Source organism: Dreissena polymorpha, chromosome 9 (assembly GCF_020536995.1).
Source record: "Dreissena polymorpha isolate Duluth1 chromosome 9, UMN_Dpol_1.0, whole genome shotgun sequence".
NCBI classification, from domain to species: Eukaryota; Metazoa; Mollusca; class Bivalvia; order Myida; family Dreissenidae; genus Dreissena; species Dreissena polymorpha.
This window is the reverse complement of record NC_068363.1, coordinates 26320770-26337821: the sequence shown is the minus strand read 5'-3', so window position 1 is coordinate 26337821 and position 17052 is coordinate 26320770. Positions and strand designations below refer to the sequence as shown.

The following is a 17052-nucleotide window of genomic DNA, read 5'->3' as shown; positions in this document are numbered from 1 at the left end:
ATCATAACCTCTTTAACAGTAAGAATTTAATCCAGTATTCTTTTAAATTGAATATCATATGGTGAAAACATTAACACATATTTATAAAAAAAAACGCTTTAGTGGTCTTGCTATGTTAATGATGTATTATATGGAGTTAAAATAATTTATTTCATTTCTTTACCTTTCAACATCTTGCACTTCAATGCTATTTCAGTAAACTGTAAAGCGTGACAAACATAATACACTGCAACTCCAATATATCGCGGTTGAAGGGGTCCAAAGATCGCGACCGTGATATATCCGGCGCGCGATATAAATTGTCAGTTTATGTATGCATGTATATGTATACATTAGCATCATTATGCAATCTCAAAACACGCTATTTACCAACCTTATTCAAGTTTGTGTTATATCCATATGTCATTAATTGGTATAACACAAAACATTATTCCATGTGAGTATTTTCAAATGCGTTTAATTAAATTTTTAATCCGAAAAACATTGCCGAGTTTTATTGTTCAAGAAAGCATGCACAAATTAGACCCATGTACAAAATGACGTCATTCATTTCTCATGAAAAGCATGCACAGCATGGGGTTTAATAGTAGAGCATTGTGACTAACTGATCTATATTGTATACTGTATCTAACGCACACAGATTGTTGAGATAGGTCAGTATTGACTTGTGACATTTACTGTTATAATTGTGTACACCTTCATGTGTGAACTGGTGCGTTTCGGCAGTTCAAAGCAAATTCAATAGAGAATTGTAACACCCGAAATGACCTGTCATGTTTGACAAATGGGTCTTTTGTTTATCGCAGTACACAGGTGTTAATGTGATGTACAATGTAAGCAAACAATCTGGTCAAAACTGGATTTTGACTGTTGGATTAAAGTTGGTGAAAAAAAGGGAAACATACTTGCTTGAAACGGATTTTAATGCATCAAATTCTCAGATAAAAACATTTTATTTAAGGATTATGCTCGTCAGATTTTTGGGAGCCATAGACGATTCGCGATATATTGGACAACGCGATATAACGGACCGTGATATATTGGAGTTGCAGTGTAAAGCAGAATATGCATATGAATCTGATTTTACACAGATCCACTAACATATAAATCATATCATGTTTGTCTCTTTCCATTTTCGAACGATACTCATCTTAAATGCATTAACTTTGTGAGTAACGGTAGACTAACTCCAATTTCCCAACACTGATTTCCGTGATGCACATTCACTGTGAAGATTTGTAATAAATATTTGTTATTTTTATCTCAAACGTTATATTTTGCGTTAATTGACACACGCATTAAATTATTCCGTAATAACCATATGATATCCGTTGTTAATTTGAATGTTGTTTATCATTTTCGCCGCGCATCGCAAATTTCTCGTCTGCTTGTCGCCATCTTGGGCGTGTGTAAAAACAGGCGTTTACGATCGGGATACATCGACTATCGTCGGTATCCTCCGCAATATAGAGAGAGATGTGGATAGCAACGTAAAATCGTATTCGGCTAAATTCGCGAAAAATACGTAAGTCAGTTGTTGTTCGGCGACGACTCAGCAACTCGATCGGCACTCGTTCGAAATTATTGCTAAATTACATTGTAATCTTATTGGCTTTATTGGGAATATTTTGTCTTTTTTTGGGAAATTTTAATCAAATTTTTGGGAAAAAACGTCATTTTTTGCAATTGGGAAGCAGCCGAATATCGGCTGTAATTTCTGGCAAAAAAAATCACTGGTTAAAAATTACAATGTTTTGTATTTCTTTACTAAATAAAGACATGCATGTTTTTTTGGTAATCCTCAAATAACATTGACACAATAATGTTATTTCGATGCAATTTTCGATGTCTAACTATTGCAGTATGAAATGAAACACTTAAGAAAATTTCCAAATTTAAGGATAAAAATAAAATTTAACTTAAAATGCTTCTGGAATACCACCCCTGGATAGGGCGATGAACAATTTTCTTGTACGCATGCTGAAAATGTGCGCGATCTTTGGAAAACAGAGCGAATCACCCAGACTAGAATGGACACTGAACCTTCAATAAGGACTTTGGGACAGTCATTTGGGAACAATTAAAACTTATTTGAGATAGGGAATGGGGCCATATTGGACCAATTAAATATTAAACGCTGTAAACTATACAAAACTTGTATTAATAAGCGTTTATAATTGTTTAATTTCTCTTGCACATCATATAGTGCATAAAGTTAATTGTTACAGTGACAATATAGACTGAAATATATGGTGGGCTAGGAAATATCAAATGTGCTCCTCTGCAGGGAATTAACAAAGCACTTATGTCTTACACATCATACATTCAATATTATGGGCATATTCAGTTGTTATTAACCCATTTATGCCTAGCGCCTAAGTCCATGGCAAAACATCAGGGTCTATGCTGTTTGCTTAAAGGAATTTCTGTAAGAAATATTATAAAAATAGAAATAAATATACCAGACATCCCTAATTTTGAAAATGAATTGATTTAATTCAGAAGAATGGGAGAGTCCATCTGGCACAAATGGGTTAATCAAGCTTCGTCTGATAGCTTTGCCCATCTTCATTAGAGGCATTCCAAACCCTCACAAGGTAACCACCACAGAAAGCAGACAGCTTGGTGACTTTGCTATACTTTTTCTATTTTATGGCCAATTAAATTAATCATTCTAAACAACAGTGCAATTTGTGCAATGATTTTACACCTCAAAAACATTGTCTATCAGAGTGACGACATTGTTCATTCTTCCAATGATATGCAAATTAAACCAAGTTAAATAATAACAAACCTTTTTTGTATCTCTCTTTAAAGACATAAATTATGTACAGGTCATGGAAGGACACATGTTCAAGTCATGACCTACAGCCCTACAGGTACAACAGACATACAGATGAGAGCAGATGTCTATAACACAGAACACTAGTTTTTCTTGAGATGAATGACAAGCTCAAAATGAATGTTGTATCAGCATCCCATTTCTATGTCAGATACAATTTTCTTGGCAATCACACACAATCATTAAGCAGTCTTTTCCTTCTGTCAAATTTATGTGCATGTTAAGGATGACCTTTAGGGTGTTGAAGAAAAAAACACGATTAATCAACAAAAGTCACCCAACACCTCCCTGTGTGTCACAATGTGTATACAAGATAATAATTAAGCAGTTAATTATTATCCCCACGCTTTTTGAAAAGCGTGGGGATATTGTGGTTATCTCCGCCGTCTGTGTGTCTGTCTGTCTGTCCGTCCTGGCCACTATCTCCTCCTACACTATAAGCACTAGAACCTTGAAACTTACACACATGGTAGCTATGAGCATATGTGCGACCCTGCACTATTTGGAATTTTGATCTGACCCCTGGGTCAAAAGTTATGGGGGTTGGGGTGGGGGCCGGGTCAGAGATTTTCACTCATTTTTTTATGTTATTTTACATTAACTTCTTCATTTCTACACAGATTTTCTTCAAATTGATACTGAACATCTCTAATGACAATACGGTCAATCTCAACTATGCATGGCCCCATTACCAACCCTGGGGCGACCCCGCCCACCCAAAATTGCCTTTTACTATAACTTCTTCATTTCTACACAGATTTTCTTCAAATTGATACTGAACAACTCTTATGACAAGTATGCATGGCCCCATTACAAACCCCGGGGCATACCCCCCCCCACACATAGGCCACGCCCACCTAAAATTGCCTTTTACTATAACTTCTTCATTTCTACACCGATTTACTTCATATTGATATTGAACATCTCTTATGACAATACGGTCAATCTCAACTATACAGGGCCCAATTTCCAACCCTGGGGCGCCCCCTTGGTCAAACATGCGGCGTGGGGATACCCGTCGGCCTCTGCGGCGCCATTTCTAGTTTACAAATTATAAAGATTAATATTATTATCCAGTAAAAAATCAAGCAGTATTCGCTAAAGTCTGCTGTAGTTGATTGTTGTGTGTTATATTTGGGTCCAAACTTGAGGCCCATTCCCATCTCAACAAGTATATATTTTTCCCAAATGAGAGTTCAATGAAAGATTAAATCTACACACAAATGAAATAAGCTCCAACCTGTGAGAAATAAGTTCAATCATATTATCAAATGAAAAACAGAGTCAATAATTTATTCAGTCCAGTACCTGTTGTGAATTCTACAGTGGAACTTCTACGAAATAGCCGTCCCATGGGACTGAAAAGTCTGATGAGCTCCCAAACCTCATCTTCAATAAACTGTTTTTAATCAGGATAGAAATAGGGTTAAGTGTGTGTTTTCATGCAAAGGATGAAATGCTAGCAAGTATCATCAATTATTCAGTTCTGAATTCCCTCCATGTACTGCTCTGATGATATTGGGAGACATTGCCTGCAACAAACATTAATTCCCTCTAATTGATTGCCATTATTGGCAAAAACTGCAGTAACTTTCCAAGGTAGATCCAACGAAGATCAACACTTGATAGTATTGCTTTATGTTAAACTGACATGCATTCATAATTATGACTAACTTTTTCATAGGAATATAACTTAATTGACTTTGAAAAAAAAATCAGGAATCAAATAGAAAATCCAAACCATGCATCCTGTCTTATTAGTTTTTTCAAGGCAACAATTCATTTACAGTGATGCAATTATTGGTTTCAGAGTGTCTTGAAGAAAATATTTAACTCACTGTCTGATGTAATTAGTGGGTTAAGTGTTTTGAAGAAAATAATTATTTATTTGAGGCCTTTACAGACAAACATGATGGCGACATCCATGTAGAGACAGACATTTTTTGCCGTTTTAAACCCTTCATTAAGTTAATACATTTTTTAAATGCCACTCACTTTCCAGCCATATCAGCAGGAAAGTCATTTGCAATTATTTCTTGTAAATATCAGGGCTCACGCTGGGTTCAAATTTTAGGGAGAAGTGACTTCTCCCTAGACACTGATTTAGGGAGAAGTGAGGAGACTTTAGGGAGAAGTGGAGAGACTCGGACAAAGGGTTTGCTTGTAAGGGGTTACAACATACATATATGTGATAGTAATAATCGACACAACAGATAAATAACCATAATTTTACTAGCTCTTTATTCAATCCATTTTGATGTGAACATACATAGTGTAATAAAGACTTAAGTATTTCAAAGATGATAATTGAAGCAGTAGCCAACATAAATATTTATGTTTGAAATATGACATATAATGCTAAGCAGCTTTGTTAATTTGTGGTAAAAAAAAACGTTGTGATTATCAACACTTAAATTCGTTGCTTTGAATAACTTTGAGCCAATGTTTGTCAATGTTTGTCAACAATAATAATATTAATGAAAACAAAAATCTATATTGACAAATTTAAAGTCTAAACAATGATCAATGTCACCATGAAGTAACATCCAGTCTGAAGATTAAAATGAAACATAGTTATTGCTAATTATAGGATATATTTATTTTACAACACGTTATTTCAACTAATGTCAACAACGTTGACAGTTTTGTAAGGTCGTGAAAATATATGACAATATAAGAATTACATTTTACTTGGTGAGTGATAAATCCTCCTTCCAAACAAGCTCATTATTTGTTGAAATAACAACTGTCTGTCCCTATTCATGTTAAAATTCATCATGATTGAGGACAGACAGTGTTTTAAAGTTTAGAAATAAAATCCAAACACAAATATGATTTTCCATGCCGTAATTTGGGACTAAAAATTGACCGCATATTCGCATTAAAAAATAGATTAATTTTCAAATTTTAAAAGGTACTTTGAATTAAAAAAATCAATATTTTTGCACAAAAAAAAATCATAGCCAAAGATTTCAGAAGTTTAAAAAAATCAATAGTGCTGAGTTTGATTTCATTTGAGTGTGATAGTGCCTAACCAAGCGTGACCTGAGCCGCGTGACCTCAGAGATAATCTTTCACAGCATGTGACTATCGTCTGCAACAAAAGGCTTATTAGTGATCTGATAACAAACCATGCCCTTTGGGCATAATTCATCGTTATCACATTAATTGATCAATTAATATGGCAACATCACCCCCGTGGATTATCCCTAATCAATATCAAATCAATAACACTTGAAAGACGTCAGTAAACTTCAATTATCACCCCACACGCACGTGACTGCATTCGAGTTGAACACTGACTTGACGTTCGCCGATTGGATAAGTTTGGAGGTTGGGAGAATCGGGGGCGGGGTCTACCTCAAATTACATGTCGCTCGATTGCGACACGCTTCGGGAAGTGACAGTGTGTATTGGAAAATGTAATCATACCTTGACATCCAGAAAACCGGATGTAAACAAATTCCGATGAAAGAGCGACTGGAAGTCGCTTTTTATCTACGATTTCTTACATTTTAGGCGACATTTGGCGTAGGGAAAGCGACTTTGTCGCTCATGTCGCCCCCTAGCGCGAGCCCTGAATATTGGCTCTATATCTTGACTTTACTTGCTATGAATTTTTTTAGGCTGGCTCCCGCTAAGAAAATTCATGGCAAGAATAGTCGAGATATCGAGCAAATAATTATAAATACGAAATAAACGCTAATCAGTTTCTTGCTGTTATGGCTGGAAAGTGAGTGGCGTTTAAACAATCAATAAAAGTAATTTAAACGCCTTAGGGTGTAATAAAATGGAGAAAAAAAACCTGCCTCTGCATGGAGATCGCCAGCTTGTTTTTTACAGGATAACCGTTTCTGCTTTAGCTCATTTAAAAATGTTATGATAAAAAATTTAGAATAGGAATTGGACCCATTGGATGTGGAAAAAGAAAAATATTTTATACTAAAATTTATAAATTTATATGTTTTTATTTTACCAATGATTACATTTGTGCTGAAATTGTTGTTTTAATTGTTGTATTCTATGTTATCTAAATCTGTTTATTATTTAATGTTTTTCATATTCTTTTTAATACTTCTACTAAATATATTAAATATAAATTGAAATACTTCACTTTCCACAAATATATATTTGCGCCATGAATAGTCATGTTATGGAATTAAAAAAATCCTTCCTGAAAATGTAAGTACATTTAATGTCTTTTCAAATCCGTTTGCATATTATGCATATTTAATTTTAATTCAATAGTGCAGATAAGAAACAATATGTGAATAGTCGACTGTTTCACGTTGTTTGTACCAATACCATCTGCGTATCTGTACTACAAGTATACCAGTCTACATACAAGGTGCGCCCTTCAGCATAAAGGTATTCGGACGTTCTATAAATTGACCTACGGTTTAGCGTACACGACGTCAAGCGAATTTAGCATTATTACTCGTTTTTTTCCCCACTATTTCTTTACTTGCAAAAAAATACTAGTGGCTTAAAACTTAACTCACAGTCGGTATTTTTCACTCGCATTTTGCAAGTGTGCGAGTGTTGATTTCGAGCCCTGTAAATCTAATATTTGGTTTATTGAGTTTATTATACAGGGATATCATACTATAATAGTTTATAATACAAATTTTAAAATGCAGTTCAACATTCTCAATTGAAACACGAATATTTATAATTATATTAATAATGATTCATTTTTCCGAATTGCAAGGCTTCTCTGACTATTTTTCCCAATCAAAAACATACAGGCTGTAAAACATGAAGGATAAAAATCACTTGTTGACTTAGAACTGCAACAAGTTAACATTAATTTGGGAATATGTGAGTAAAAGGTGTAAGAAGTATTATAAACGTGAAGATGAAGATTGACACTTTTGTGCTGATTCAAGGTGTACTTTATAATGCCCGATTGGTGCAAAAAGGTACCATGTGACTTTGAAATTAGAAGGCACATGGTACCTTTTTGCACCAATGGGACGAATTTCTTTGTTTACAGTTAAAGTTCTTATACAGCCACCTGAGGACACAATTAAGTTACACAAATTATGTCTTAATGAACTTAATGATGTATTACTGCAGTTAACTCAAAGCTGAAATATGCTGCCAGCAATTTAAGGAAGCATCATTAATTTGTTGGCATGAGCTTTAAAGGTTGTCATCCACCATTCTGGCTGTATTTGGAGTCAGGAAATGAGAACTAATTAACTGGCACGGAAGACCATCCATGTCAGAACCTGTCTACCAATGCTCAGACATACATGCCATAATTTTTCAGACCAATTCCGGGACATTGAGTTAAATTGTCCGGGACTTTTGCCGATTTTCCGGGACATGTATAAAATGTAGCGATATTTATAGACATATGCATTATTTGGTACGTTTTTTTTTTGTTTCGCATCGTTAATTGCAAAAGTTCGAAAGCCTATCCGAAATACACTTGATCTATTAACGTCAAATTAAACATTACTAGTTCCGTTACTAGATACAAGCCACGTGTTTTCAGTGTAAGCGTTCTAAACATAGATGGTGACGTCACTGCGTTATTGTTATTAAGACCGGTGTGTAACGCGTAGCTGTTGATACGCCTTTATTCATTTATAACATTTATATAATAAAAAATACAACAATACAGTACCGTTAGATCGTCAACTAAAATCAATTCACAATACATACAACCAATCACATTAAAACGAATACAACAAAACAGTACCGGTAGATCGTCAACTTCAGATGTGTGAACAACTATCCTTTGCCCTTACGCAGCGGGAAATAATGACGTAGTAGATTAAAGTCAATTAACAACCACATTAAACAATGCCGCCTTTTCGGTTTGACCGCGAACGTGAGACAATCGATATGATAACAGGACCCCTGTTAATTGATCGATTCTGACACGTAGCGTAGTCTGCCTATTCGGGTAGGCATTGTCATCGAGACGCTGCAGATAAACACAGATTCGAGGTGCAGTTAAGCCTAAGATAAGGTACATGTATATATGGATTTTGTAAATTCCGGGACATTTGACAGATTTCCGGGACAGCGGGACAAGTTCTTCATTTCCGGGACTGTCCCGGACAATCCGGGACGTATGGCATGTATGGCTCAGAACATGTCATAAAGTGAAAGAACACAAGAAAATCACGATATCATTAACATCCCTTGTAATTTCAAAACAAATAGAAATAAAATAGGAATAGTTTGCTTTATTGAGAATGCCCTTTAATACTGTGCAGTACAATAATCATATAATAAATTCACGATGGTATTGCAAAACTGAAACAACAAATTTAACCAATCGACAATATTATTTTCTGGTACAGATGAAGTCAAAGTAGTATTCAAAATTGAATCATCTCCGGAATCCCCAATGCAATGAAAACTTAGATTGGGCAGATAAGATAAAATGTTAAACAATTACCAGATTCAGGACATTTAAAAAGTCTGAAAAGACTGTAAGAAAATAAACCAACAAATCAATTTAGCATTTCAGAGGTAAATGTTTACTGTCACTTCTATTACATATTATGTATCCACATTGATGACCATCAGATCTTAGAGAAAGTGTCAAGTCTCCCTATAAAAGAAACAAGTTGAAATTTGGATAACACTAATCAAAGTCATTATCCACATATAGGATGGATTTGCGGTATCAGATATTCCGACTTTACTGATCATAATTTTAAAGTGGCCACATTGTCTTGAAACTGACGTCAGTTCCATTGAAAGCTCTATAAACTTCTCATTCTTCCATTCATGCACAGAAACACAGTTAGAAGCAATTGCATTTTTTTTTTCAAGACAACTTCAACTTGTGATTGCAAATTTGGTATTAATAATTATTACCCAAAAAACTTTTTTCACTAAAATCTTTGCACAGTTAATGATTCATCAGCTTTCATTCCAAAATAGACTGTTCTTACAATTTGGCTTTTAAATTGTCTCTCAGAAAATTTCATTCAGTCTCTCTCCATAATTACTGAAATTATGTAACAAAATGAGCATCTTTTAACAATGTAACAATTAACATCATGAATTATGATTGATCATAAGAAGGACAATCAAAGTAACTATGATTGTTTTAATTGTATTTAGTTTGATGAGAATACAGATGACAATTGATGATGATTGTGTTAATGGTGACAAGTAGTGTTTTTGATGACAATAACAATGATGAAGATGCTGTTGGTAGTTCTGAGAATGAGGATGATGATGGTAAGAACAGTGATGGTGTTGATAGAGATGGTGGTCTTATATAAATATATGACATAAGATTCAAACTGTATAATCCTAAAATCTGCTACATTTAAATTGAGTGCTCTTTTAATATAATTGTATCCTACTTGAAAACAGTGCATGTTTTTAAACTTGTTCATAGAATAACTTTTGTTTACATGCAATAACTGCCAGATGCTACACTGTGCCTCTTTCATTTTCATTCCAGCCAAATTGTAAAGCATGTTATGTGATGAATTCATGCTTAGATGAATCACTAAGTATAAATAGCTGCACACTGGTGCTATCTTTAAGTCTACCCCCCCCCCCCCCCCCCGAAATGTTTATAGTGTTTTCCTCCTTTAGCAAGGGCCTTCTATAGGTCCCTTCCCCCAAAAGAAAGGGCCCTTCCCCTAAGAGAATTTCTTTAAAATAATGCAAATTTCCCTAAATGTAAAGCTTACTTTGAGAAAATTCTTCCCCTGTTTCAGTTTAGTTGGTAATTTTTTACCGGAAATGACGGCCCAGGCCCATTCCCCAAATCAAGAAATAAGAAGGCCTGAAAGGTCCAAAGTGGCTCACCTGAGACATTAGGAAACTGATCTGTTCTGTGCAGCGCTAGATATCATTAGAACAAATGTTCTGACCAAGTTTCATGATTAAATGTGGGCTCTTAAGTGTGTTAACAAGGCAAAAAAAGTAAAGCTGCACAAAAGATGACGGACAAAAGGCGATCACAAAAGGTTTGCTAAAAAGCCCGCAGACTATTATTATTCCTTAAATAAACATTAAAAATTCCTATAATACTGTGTCATATAATATTTTGGATATATAAACATTTTTTTTTTTACGACTTCACCATTCAAATTTACACAGATACAATTCAATGTACTTGCTGTTTTGCCATTGCTCAAAAAAAAAGTCTGTTTCCGGTCACCCGACCGTGTCTCCCGAATAAAAAAAAAATCCCTACCTACCCACCCTGTGTTTATCCCCAAGACCTGAAATGGACCTTTTTTTGCCTAACCTTCGTATTGTCTTATGAAATGAAAATGTCAGAGTTGTTTAATTGTTAATCATATCAGTGGACAATAAACATTGGTCCATTACATGAGTCCCAGAATGTTATGTAGCTTAAAGGGATCTTTTCACGCTTTGGTAAATTGACAAAATTGAAAAAAGTTGTTTCAGATTCACAAATTTTCGTTTTAGTTATAATATTTGTGAGGAAACAGTAATACTGAACATTTACCATGGTCTAATATAGCCATTATATGCATCTTTTGACGATTTTAAAACCTAAAAATTATAAAGCGTTGCAACGCGAAACGATTGAATAATTTGGAGAGTTCTGTTTTTGTCGTTAAATTTTGTGAAACTACGATGATTGCTTATATAAGGTATAAAATACATAGAACGTGTACTCGGCGGAATAGCTCAGTAGGCTAAAGCGTTTTTACTTCAGGACTCTGGCAGGACTCCAGGGGTCACTGGTTCGAAACCTGCTCCGGGCAATGTTCTTTTCCTTTTTTTAATTTTATTCTTGATTTTTTACTGGAGCTTTTACGATCCAATGTTTACATTTATCAATATAAAGCATTTAATGAATAAGTTAAAAAATGCCAAAATCTGTGAAAAGGCCCCTTTAACATTTGTCTTTTTGTTAAATATGGTATGTTTGGCTTTTATTTTCAGGATCCTCTGACCATTTTAGCCACTAAAACATCAATGAGAGGTTTTAAATGTACTTGTCATGACCTATGCATATTATAATGATTCTACAAAAACAGACTATAACAATTATATATCCCTTTGCATGCTGGGAAATTTGTTGTCTGCTAAAATGTTGTCTGCTGAATTTATAAAATTAGCAATTTCTTCGATTTTTTTCAAAGAGAATACTATCAGAATAGCAAACAGCTTGGATCCTGATGAGACGCCACGTTCTGTGGCGTCTCATCTGGATCCAAACTGTTTGCAAAGGCCTTTGAAATTCGGTTCCAGCACTGAAAGAGTTAAATGTACTTGTCATGACCTATATGCATATTATCATGATTCTACAAAAACAGACTATGACAATTATATATTAATGGCCTTTCAAATACAGGACTCATCATTTAAAAGCATTTTTAAGAGAAAACCTCTAAGTCTTAGTCATAAACATCCAGGTTTTTTAGATTATCTTTAAATAATAATATTATTCAACTATAAAATGTATTGCTAGCATTTTTCAAAACTATACATTTTTTTAAATCATTATATTTCAAATTATATAATATGATATTTAAGTTATTTTCCTCGTAAATGAGTCCATTAGAAGCCTGAAAAGAAAGTGCATATGCAAAAATGTCAGACAAGGTTGTATGCTGTTACACTTGTTTGGCACAAAAACCTCACAATATCTTTCTTCTAGGTAACTTATAATGACAACAGAACCAAGCTTTTAAGGTTCCAAAATCTAAATAATCTAAGCTGTCACCATGCATTCTTATAAGACTGTCATGAAAATCATGACAACTATCAGCAATATACACTCCCAATGAATAAAATAAAGGTTTTAAGTGCACAGAAGACAGTTATAATAGTATAAGATACTTACAGTTGCAGCTTTAGCAGCTTAAATCCAAAATGTTAAATTAATCCAGAGTTGAATTAGAGTAGCAAAAATCTTCAGACACACAATATGGAATCAGAGTTTGCAAAATATAACTTGTTTTCTTTTCAAAATAATGTGCAAATGTTGCAGATTTCCACTAGATATTAAACCAATTGCATTTTCACTGTGGATTGTTTATTAAACATATCAGAACGTGTTTTGAGTCACACTGATATGTATATGTCATATTATTGTGCATCCTGGCATCCCTTCACATATCCATGTATCCAACTAGGCGCCTATTGTTGTCAATATTTCAGTACAACAGACCCTGTACCACACTCTTTCTGACAGAGGCGCAGTAAAATGTTGTTGTTTAGGTACTTGTGCCTCACCCGAATTTACTGATAAAACCTCCTACTCTTTCACTCTGGATATTCCTAGCTGGCTTACTCCAGTTCCATTGTACTCCTCCTGAAAAATGAAGCAAATAAAAACAAAATTGTTAACCTAATTCAAACACCTTGCTGGGACATAAGGGTGTAGGTCATTTTATTAAACCATTTATGCCTGGCGTCTGGAAAAAAGGCCTTGGCAAACGACGTCGACCCAGATTATACGCCGCATGATGCGGTGTCTCATCTGGGTCTGCGCTGTTTGCTTAAAGGAATTTCTGTAAGAAATATTCTAAATATAACAAGAAATGTGTTTGTCAGAAACACTATGTCCCCTTCTGCGCCGCTTTGAATTTTTTTTTTACCTTTGACCTTGAAGGATGACCTTGACCTTTTACCACTAAAAATGTGCAGCTCCATGAGATACACATGCATGCCATATATCAAGTTGCTATCTTCAATATCGCAATATTTATGGCAAATATTAGAGTTTGCACAAAAAAACAGCAACCAACAAACCAACAGACAGGGTGAAAACAATATGTCCCCCACTACAGTGATGGGGAACAGTGGTGGGACTTATTCTGCTTGAGCGCCATTATTTACATATATATTATATGTCTCCCTGACTTGTATATTATGTTAAGGCCACAACAAATTGATTAAATGTTCGATGGATTTCCTGCACCTAAAAATCTTAAAACAAAACGAAAATATTTTTATTTTTATTTTGCGCCCGCAGCAACAATTTGTGCTCCGCACATATTCGTTCAATGATTTAGTTTAATTTAGCCTAGGTATTTTACAATATAGACTGTTATTACGCTTTCCGATATTGATTGATTTATGGTAAAAGAATGGCGGCGTCTCTGTCTGCCTCGTGTCCGCGAAAGATGTTAATGGAAATGTAATTGTTCCGCCAGTTGCTATCAATCATCGCATTACTGATGATTTCCATGCTTTGTTCCTCGCAGCAGCATCTGAATCGGGATGCGAAATATCACCAGAATGAGTCAATGCGGTGAAAATTTGTGGTAAACTAAATGGTAGTGATAAAATAAGAATGTTGAACATCAACATGCAACTTAGTGTCGCAGTGGAATTGGACAAAAAAGTTGTTGAGTTTACTATAAACAATAATTCTAGTATTAACATTGAGCCTGATGCTTTCAAATGTATGATAACTGTCAATTTTGTGAAAAAGGTCCATAACATTTCACTTTCTTGCAGAAGGAATTCTTGCAGATCATCAAGACATGCCAGTCGTATATCTGTGGAGATCAGTTAGTAGATGCACCTGGCCTGTATGTTTGGAGATGCATGACCTGCAACTCTGAGGTGGCAACAGCTTATTACTCCGCCAAGTGTCCGCATTACCTACCGCCAGTGTGCATCCACTGTGGAACTCCTGACAGTTTGTAAGATGACAGAGATGAATATGTTGCAAATTTGTATTCAAAATACTCCATAGTCAGACCAATTTGTGTCTTGTCGACATTCTAGAAAAGAGGCAAAAACTTGGGACGCGAAAAAGTTTGTTAAAAAGCAAAAAGTCAGGTGAACTTCAGGCCTACAACTATTCCTACTTTGTTATGATTTGAAAATGATACCAAAGCAAAATTATGTTCATATGATGTATTAGTGTTGACATGTTGGGATTGAACATGAAAAATCATGAACTGGGTTAAACAGCAAATGCTTTAACTTTAAAAATATAAGTGTTTAGTCTTTACCAGTTTTACTTCTATTTATACAGATTTCATTTGTTTCGCCTTAAGATTTAAGCTGATTCTAGTCATTCGTTATTGCATGTTTCTTGGAAAAGTATGTTGTTTTTTATCCCCCGCCATAGGTGGAGGTATATTGTTTTGTTGTTGTCCGTCTCTCCATACATCCATCTTTCCGTCTGGCACTTTTGTGTCTGGAGCCATATCTTGGAAATGCTTTGGCGGATTTCATTGAAACTTGGTATGAGTATATAAGTGGCATTGTACACCATCTGTTAATAACGGAGTTATGGCCTTTTGTATCCTGAAATAATGCTTTTTTGTGTCCGGAGCCATATCTTGGAAGTGCTTTGGCGGATTTCATTGAAACTTGGTATGAGTATATATATATATATATATATATATATATATATATATATATATATATATATATATATATATATATATATATATATATATATATGGATAAGAGGATGAAGCACGTAAAACAAAATGGCATTGTACACCATTGGATAAGAACGGAGTTATGGCCCTTTGTATCTTAAAAAAAAATGCTTTTTTGTGTGTGTCCCGAGCCATATCTTGGAAGTGCTTTGACGGATTTCATTGAAACTTGGTATGAGTATATATATATATATATATATATATATATATATATATATATATATATGGATAAGGGGATGATGCACATTGGCGTTGCGCATCTGTCCAGAAAACTTTTGTGTCCAGAAGTATATTGGCGGGGGATATCAATTCAACAAATTTGCTTGTTTAAATTGTTTTGATTAAAAAATTGTTCCCTCTTGTTGCTGTACTTCTATTGTTATAAATATATATAATAGTACTAGTCATTATACTAGAATGTATACTAGTCTATTTTGCACTCAAATAAAACCAATATTATTTGCTATGTTTAAATATAGTATCAATTTATATAAACAATATTTTTTTTTTTTTTTTTTCGCTTTTCGCTCACTTTTGATTTAAAAAAAATGGAATAAAAATAAAAAAAATTTTTTTTCGCTCGCTTGCTCAATTTCTGGTTGACTGAAATCTGTAGAACACATAATCAATTTGTTGTGGCCTAAAGGCAAAACAAAAACAAACAAATTGGTGTTTTAAGAAATGATGACACCAATATCATTAAAAGACATTATTACTGATTGTCAACCTGAATCTGGTCCAATTACAAACTGATAGATCTCTCTTGTGTAACTGTTTGATATGTACCAGTAAAATATTAGATAACATTGAGTAGTCTAAAGTCTTACTGCAACCTATGCATTAGTATTATCTAGAGCAGGAAGAAAAATCATGAGGAAGGAGTAAAGGTTTCAATAGCATCACTTCTAGATTTCACAAACAATTATTTAAATATAGACAAATGGATTTAAATATAGACAAATGGAAAACCTAATGATGGGAAAAAATAAATGTAAGAATGTTGAATGTAGTGTACATAATCATAGACTTATGGAAAAGTTTTTACCCTAATTGCAGTACATTTTACAAGCTGAAGAACTTTTTATGTTACTTTGCCTGCATATTCAAAAGACGTGAACTTTCATAAATATGGAAAAGGTTTAGCAAACAAGTACTGAAATAAAAAAAATTAAATATAAAACAATAAAAAGAACAAAGCATACTAAATTAATAAATATTACCTTATTGACATGCCTTTAGAAAATATCATAACTGTTTCAAGTTTTGATACAAAAATAAAAAAATTATGGAAAAATCATTTTTTGTTACCAAGGTAACAGTCTCAGCGAGCACAGAATCACTCACTCAATCAGCTAATGTACAGTTAATTCACCAATTATTTATTACATTTATAACAATTACCTAACAAACAGTGCAACATTTTTGTCTCAAAATGCTTACCAAAGTAATCAGGGCATGACAATGTTCACCCCACAGAAGCATGCAATTCAAGATGAGCCAAATTCCAAATCACCAAATGCACAGCTCTGAGACAATCCTGAGTGGGAACACAAGATCCTGGCTAGTCCTAAATGTCCAGTATCAGTTTTTACTCCCAATTATCCCCACTAAAACACTGATGTGCAGTGACAGCAAAGAGTTATATTGGATATGGGAGTGGGCTGATCATAGATTTAATGGCACAGTGTGTGAAAGAACAGTAGCTGTTGGAATCAGCAATGACAATATTTGATGAAATATCTGCTTTTTTGTTACTCTGTTACAAATATTTCATACCATCATTTTAATACTTTTAAAATTTGCTTATTAGGGATTGGAAAGGAGTTTAAAGAAATA

At 34.2% G+C, this 17052-nt stretch overlaps 1 protein-coding gene across 7 annotated transcripts in view; it reads right to left on the bottom strand.

Annotated features, from left to right (window-relative positions):
- The window catches only part of LOC127843704 (epidermal growth factor receptor-like), a 308235-nt gene that overhangs the window by 162926 nt on the left and 128257 nt on the right, over window positions 1-17052 (bottom strand). For 4 of the 7 annotated variants that reach the window (XM_052373433.1, XM_052373432.1, XM_052373435.1 and 1 more), the window contains exon 2: window positions 12654-13124. The exons of the other annotated variants lie outside the window; for them this stretch is intronic. The gene's annotated coding sequence lies outside the window, so the exon portion shown is untranslated. The remainder of the gene's footprint in view (window positions 1-12653; window positions 13125-17052) is intronic. 7 annotated transcript variants of the gene reach the window in all.